This window comes from Pinus tabuliformis, chromosome 6 (genome assembly GCF_031772625.1).
Source record: "Pinus tabuliformis cultivar Carrire ecotype Pingquan chromosome 6, CPIR1, whole genome shotgun sequence".
Classification (NCBI taxonomy): Eukaryota; Viridiplantae; Streptophyta; class Pinopsida; order Pinales; family Pinaceae; genus Pinus; species Pinus tabuliformis.
Genome location: NC_142292.1, coordinates 1,795,350,702 through 1,795,358,065, shown reverse-complemented (window position 1 = coordinate 1,795,358,065; position 7,364 = coordinate 1,795,350,702). Strand labels below are relative to the sequence as shown.

At 33.8% G+C, this 7,364-nt stretch overlaps 2 non-coding genes across 2 annotated transcripts; both read left to right on the top strand.

Moving 5' to 3' along the window:
- Window positions 1-5,770: 5,770 nt before the first annotated feature.
- Window positions 5,771-5,852, top strand: TRNAS-AGA (transfer RNA serine (anticodon AGA)). The gene has a single exon. It is a non-coding gene; the product is annotated as a tRNA-Ser (tRNA).
- A 171-nt stretch (window positions 5,853-6,023) lies between these two features.
- TRNAW-CCA (transfer RNA tryptophan (anticodon CCA)) lies at window positions 6,024-6,096 on the top strand. Its single transcript has one exon. It is a non-coding gene; the product is annotated as a tRNA-Trp (tRNA).
- The last annotated feature ends 1,268 nt before the right edge of the window (window positions 6,097-7,364 follow it).

Genomic DNA, 7,364 nt, shown 5'->3' with positions numbered 1-7,364 from the left:
AAACAGAGCTAAATTGATGGAATTGATAAGTCTCTAGAAGGCTTGATTAAATGTAATTATCTGCCATGTATGCGAATAGAGAGATTTAGGGGTTTGATTGAGCGATTGTGGGAGAAACTCATGGATCATAAACGGTTCCTCCCTTTGTAATTTCCTATATAAGAGAGTTTGTGTTGTGTGAAAAATATGGATAGGGTATGCAATGTAGCCACAGGGAAATTTGTGATTCAGGCCGTGAGGCCTTAGCCTGTAATCGAGTTCTATTTATAATTGAAAAATGAGTGTTATTATACATCTAGGAAAAATATGGATTTGTGTGTCTGTGTATTGTTTACATATACATTCTTTACTGTAAGTTGATAAATATGTGTGTGCAAGTGTAAGGGACAAAGTTCCTATGAAATTCGCCTTAGACAAAGTATGGCAGAGATAAATTTGTGGTGTAATGCAAAATTCACCGATAAGCGAACGAAAGATCCAAGAACAGATCGATGGATGATATTGACGGAAGATGAATGCGGAGATTAAAACCATGTGTTAGCAAAAGGATAGAGCGGTCTTTGCAAGGGGTAAGATGTATCTCGCGTGCCCTAAAGGTGGTAATCAGTATTCCTAAATTTCACCCGATTAGCCTAAGGTGTTGACACGTAGCACGAGAAAACTAATTTTCTCGCGTGCTCTCGATCTGATATCGGTCGTGCACGATTTTACATGAGATGACGTGATAGTCGTTGGATCGAGCGAGATTGACCGACGGTGGAGATCAACCAAGCTAGTTGCCGAGCGGGTGACACGATAGTCGTTGGATCAAGCGGGATTGATCAACAATGGAGATCAGCTGACTAGTTGGTGCGAGTTATTGCGCGATAGCCATTGGATCGGACGAGATAGATCGACGGTGGATATTTGGAGTGTCAAAAGTCAAACATAGAAATGAATACGCCAATTGTGCAACACACAGTTGACGGTGATTGGTCAGATTTGTTGTGAAGTCCACTGATTAAAATTCTTCCGATGTATACGTGGGCCCATAACCCACAGGTCCACACGCGAAATATCTAAAGGTGTGGCTACGCTGCATCACCCTCTAATTTCAGTCACACAAATGAGATCTTTTGTTCTTCCTCAATATGATGAACACTAAAATACACTTACAATTGTTGCAACTAATGTTTTAGCTTCAAAGTGTTAATCTCACATTGATACGACTTGATATCAGCCAATTCTTACATTTTGTATAAGGACTATGAATAGTTCACAACACTATAAATGGGTTGATATCTTGCGGGTCCTTTCTTTGAATGGTTCTCTGTTGATTCTTGATCTCCCCTATGATTTTTTTCTCCGCATTAGAACCCCCATCTTCTTTGAGTACCCAAAGCTTATTATTCAAGGTTGGCATGGGGATATTCAAATTATGACTTATGTCTGCAACTTGTGCTTCCAGCCACAAAACCTCTCCTCTGTAAGATTAGGAGGGTTATTCACAAATTCGTCAACCATGATTAGGGTTTTTATGACTTTTAGCTTAGTTGATCTAGGTCCCCTGAAAATATCCACAATATTCCCAAAGAAACCTGCTCTGATACCAATATGATCCATACATTTCTGTGGATATTACATTGGAAAGATCGACACAACAAATATGATATAACTTTATTTAAAAATATGAAATCTACACTATTGGGGTTTTATTTCTCTTTAGATTTATGGTTATGTAAATTATTGTTAAATGCGTATATATGAAAATTAAAATTATGCAAAAGATAAAGAACAATGAAATAAAAACTCATAAACCATGATTTGACACAAGATATAACCTGGGAAACCCTTTCAAGAGGAAACCCAACTGGAAGGTAGGGTTTCTCTGCTATCTTTCTCTGAACATAAAATGGATGTTAGTACAAAGAAGTATGGCCTATAGCCCATGGGATACTACAACGCACAAATCCTCTTTGTGTTCTCTATCCCTATCCCTCTTAATTATTTTTCTCATCTATGGAACAAATTCTCTTGAAAAGAATTGAACCCTTTTTCCTCCTAATGACTCGATTATAACACATCACTATAGCCTATTAGTGGTTAGGTTTTAACTACCTCAACTCTTAACAAAATTTAAAATATAGACTCTTCTAGAGTATTCTTCATTATAATCATGTGGCTAGCCCCTTCATGAATAATGGGAGCTGGTGTGCATCCTCTTGAATTATGGTAGCCAAAACGGGAAGGTTAACTTCTGAATGGCATAACTTTTGCATACAAACTCTAATTGAGGTGATTCTTACGTCGTTAGAAAGGTCCTTGGGTGTAGAATATGGAAAAAAGGTGTTGCACTAAAGCAAAAATGTTTTACCCCTCCCCCCGCCCCCTAAAAAAAAACAAAAAACAAAAAAAATCCATTTGATGCCTCAAACTACTCCCAAATGTTTCAAACCCAATTTTCCAAACTAGGTCACGACATTAAAAATGGTCTTGTGAGCTTATTCCTCCACCTTTTCCATTATGAAACCATCAATATGGATGACAAGTAATAAAATGGTCAAACCCAAATCAAAAGCAACATAATAAAACCTTGATATCGACTAAGATGTCTGCTTGTATCAAATAAATGGGCAAGTTTGGAAGTCTTACCTAGACTAGAGTGGCCAAAGTTGTCATAGAAGAGGATTAAAATTGGGAAACCATGGTTGAAATGAAAGCCAAAATCGGGCCCAAAACTAGGGTCCCTGATCAAACACCTTATGACCAGGGAAATTTTTAAGGATGGAAAATTATCTTGAAGTTTAAAAACATTGGTGAATCTCACTAGTCCGTAATATGAAAAATATAAATGTTTTTTGATGTATTTGTAAAATTATTCAAATTTACAGCGATTTTATATATACTCTCTATATAATGTTGGTGATTTTTAAGGTAAAATAATTTTATATTGTAAAGTTTTAGCAAAACAATTTTTTTTAAATGGAAATTGGTGAATCTGTGTTTTCGAAAAATCATGGAAAATTAGCCCACCTACAAATATTAGCCCCTAAAATTTTCCATTCTTTTGAAGTCCTCTAAATTTCTAAAGAGTACCACAAAAAATAGTTTCGAACGAAGAAATAGCTTCGTGTTCAGGGACCAGTTTTGATGCACCCATTCCCAAAGCGCAAACATTGAAGGGAAAAATCCATTAAATCAACAAATAATCGCTAGTTGTGCATAATCTACAAAAGCCAATTTGGCTATAAGATCATTCACTTCAAGAGATGGAGTGTTTTCCGCCTGATCTATAATAAATGTCAACCCTAAGAGATCTTTTGGATTCTAAGGTGAAATCCCTAGCTTTAGTGCATCCTTAAAGGATTTAGGCTAGGAAGAGGAGGATGTGCCACAGGCTTTCTCTCCCCCAAATAATCTAGAGACTAGATAAATTGAGGCATCCTTGGTAATGCCATTATCATTGAGTGATTTCTAATCTTGAAGCTACCTACGTCCATGTAGGAGCCGAAAACAGCCAACAGGGATCCCTATCTGATCTTGAGTTCTAGTTGCAAGTGAAGAGATGAGATATATGGCTTTGACTTGCAAACAGAAAGAACCTCCTTAGAATGGTCTCACAAAAACCGTAAGATTCCCTAAATACAGGGTAATAACTTCATCTTGGATGCAGGGAGAAACAGAAGATATTCTTTTTTTAGATTTTTAGATTTATAATCCCAGAAAAGTTCAAATTGATTTCCCCAATCTTGATCTAATCTGATCTACTGAGGGTTTGAGGTGAAAACCAGAGAAATGAGAGTGAATGGCCCCAATGTCATCCACCGAGATAGGACCCAGGAGGGATCCGAGCATACAATTAATCTGATGAGTGAAATTTGTTGAAAAACCTCTTATTAATGAGGGGATACGAGGTTGAGGCACAATTTCAAGCACAAAATCTAAATTGTGTTTTTTGAATAAACAAAATGGGGTCGAGAAAAATTTCCAATATGGTTTCGACTAACTTAATAGTGACATCCTTCTCGATTCCTATGATCTGTAGCGTCTAGCCAACCCCTCTAACAGCGATGATCACAGACTCTTGAACAACAACCATGGTTGTCGAAACCCGAATTCGAGGGTAATTCGTAGAGCTATTGAACCTAAATTTTAATAGTATTTATAAATATGAATAATTATTTATTTTCTATTTTTCATCTCTTATAATTACATATCAATAAAAATGATAGTATTATGACACAGCCTAATTAATAGACAAAATGACCTTTTCCTTAGAATCCAACAATACAATTTCAGGGGAGATTGCGATTTCTTGTTTTTTTAAAATTCTTTTTTTAATGCATAAATGGATTCATCACCTTGAGAAACCCAGGGGCACTTGAACTTTGCAAATTAAATAGCTAAAACTTGTGGTTCTTAAAAATATCTACCACATTTTGGCAAAATTAACCAAAAAATGCTTGAAAGAGGAGTCATTTTGCCTATTAATTAGATTACACTATTTTTTACAGTATCCATAAATATGAATATTTTTTGTATTGTTATTTGTTATAGCTAAAAGTATTTGTATTATATAATTATGTGCATCAAGCATTATAGAGCTAATTCATCATAACTTTCCAATTGTTTTCTCCTTTCTAATAGGAATACATGATTTTCCTTAGGAGAATATATTTGAGCAATGAAAAAGAAGGGTTTTGTATGTGAATAAGGCTTAGAAAACTACCCCAACAAAACACAAAATTACAACACTAACGTTACTAATTGATTATGAAAGATTTCATAATTATGGACATGTTTTTGTCCTATAGAGGTTCATTTAAGTTCGTGCAATTAATAGTTTTTGGAGTGCTAGACTTCATCCGCCATGGTTCATTTAAGTTTGTGCAATTAACAATTTTTGGAGTGCTAGACTTCATCCACCATTAGGGAATTATATTAGGTTTGATTTGGGCATTCATTTTTAATTCAACTATCTTCAATTTACACCCCTCGTTAGCATAATTGTATACTTCTCTATTGAAAGTTTCTTAAGGCATGGAAATATGTTATGAATGGGATATCTTTCACAATTTTCCTTATATTTTTCTTTATGTTTTTCATAGATTTCACTCTTAGGAGGGATCTTTTAACTAGATGATGCAGGATTATGAGAGAATCTTCCATAACTGTAAGTGTGTATGCCAAATGCGTTTTGGCTAATAAAAGTCCCTAGTAAAGACCATATATATCGGCTTTATTATTTGTCATATGACCAGACCCCGTGAGTACCTAAACACTGTCCTCCTTGGAACTATAGAGTACCCCTCCTTGTCACCCCTTATTTTGTTATACTTATTTAATAACAAAAAACTACTAAATTTTTATATAGTATTTTTATTTTTATTATAAAATTTTCATATTTGATAATTAATTTTAATGATTATTTTTCCCAAAAATAATAATTTCATTATTTTTTTAAATTATAAAATTAAATTATTTTCACATCTATTTAATATATTTTTATTAATTATTCACACTTTAAACACCTATTTTAAAATTAAATATATAGATGTCTATAGCTTTTGGATAAATGGTGATTGAGTGATCTGTTAAGGCACTTACTTGATATGAAATCACTAGTTCAATTTCCTGCATTGATCGAAGTGATATATTAAATATAATAAAAATGTAGTCTGACAAACTTAAAATATATATATATATAATTCTTATTAGTTATAAATGTGCTTATTTATATATGAATCACTTACGCATATTAATTTTATAGCACCTATCGACCAATACACTAGTGGACGTGCCGGAGTGGTTATCGGGCATGACTAGAAATCATGTGGGCTCTGCCCGCGCAGGTTCGAATCCTGCCGTCCACGCAACTGTGCATAAACTCAGATAGTCTGATTGGTTTCCATGGTCGACTGAATCCTTACTTTTTAAAGTTTTCGTGAAAACGTAGCGACCGTTGCTCTTTCATAGTAGCAAAATTTGTAAAAGCATCCATTGTACAAAACATGAAAATATCATAGGAAAGTATCACCATCTGTGGATCCGTGGCGCAATGGTAGCGCGTCTGACTCCAGATCAGAAGGTTTGCGTGTTCGATTCACGTCGGGTTCATCGTAAATTTTGTGCAGAGAAGTTTATACGATAGTTAAACCCCAAATCAACGATCGTAAAAATCTTCACAGGAACGCTGGATTTTCAAGTAAAGACCATAGGATAGAATATTATCATATCTTAGTGTCAACAAATTTATTTAGATATGGATCAACGATCGCTGGATTTTCAAGTAAAGACCCTAGGATAGAATATTATCATATCTAGATATCCAAATAAAAAAAAATAAAAAACGCTGGATTTTCAAGCAAAGACCATAGGATAGAATATTATCATATCTTAGTGTCAACAAATTTATTTAGACAGAATATTATCCTATCTAGATATTCAAATATCTCCTAATAAGATTTGCATATCAAGATATTAAAAAAAAAAAAGAGTTCAATATTTTTATTTAGATAGAATATTATCATATCTAGATAGATAGAATATTTTTTCAGTGGGGGAGAGAATCCCCGCTGAAGAATCATAATACATCTTATATTGCTGAAGCGAGCAGAATACATCATCATCCATCACATTACGTCATCATCAAACACATCGCAGCGACGCGCATCGCGCAGGATTTGAACGTGGTTGGGGGGTGCGAAAGCCAACTGCCCCAACCACCACATCATGCACACCGGGTGCATAGATAAATAGAATATTATCATATCTAGATATCCAAATATCTCCTAATAACATTTGCGTATCAAGATATAAAAAAAAAGAGTTCAATATTTCTATTTAGATAGAATATTATCATATTTAGATATCCAAATATCTCCTAATAACATTTGCATATCAATATATCAAAAAAAAAGAGTTCAATATTTGGTGTCCAAAAAAATTGGAAAAATCTAGATATGTAGTGTTTAAGAAAAGTCAAGTCAAATGTATGAGTGCAAGTTTGTATGATTCATAATGTTTTTCTTGAAAAAGTCAAATGTATGAGTGCAAGTTTTTCAGATTCATAATGTTTACCAATTTTTTTCTCGAAAAAGTAAAATGTATGAATGCAAATTTCTCTAATTCACGATGTTTATCAAAAGTATTTCCAGAAAAATCATAGATAGTTTATGGTCAAATGTATGAGTACAAGTTTTTATGATTCATAATGTTTATCAAATTTTTTTTCAAAAAAGTCAAATGTATGAGTGCAAGCTTCTCTAATTCATAATGTTTATCAAAAGTTTTTCTTGAAAAATCATATAGTTTTTTCCGAAAAACCATAAATAGCTTATGATCGATGAAAACCTTATCTAAGACTGCAACAATCATAACAATTA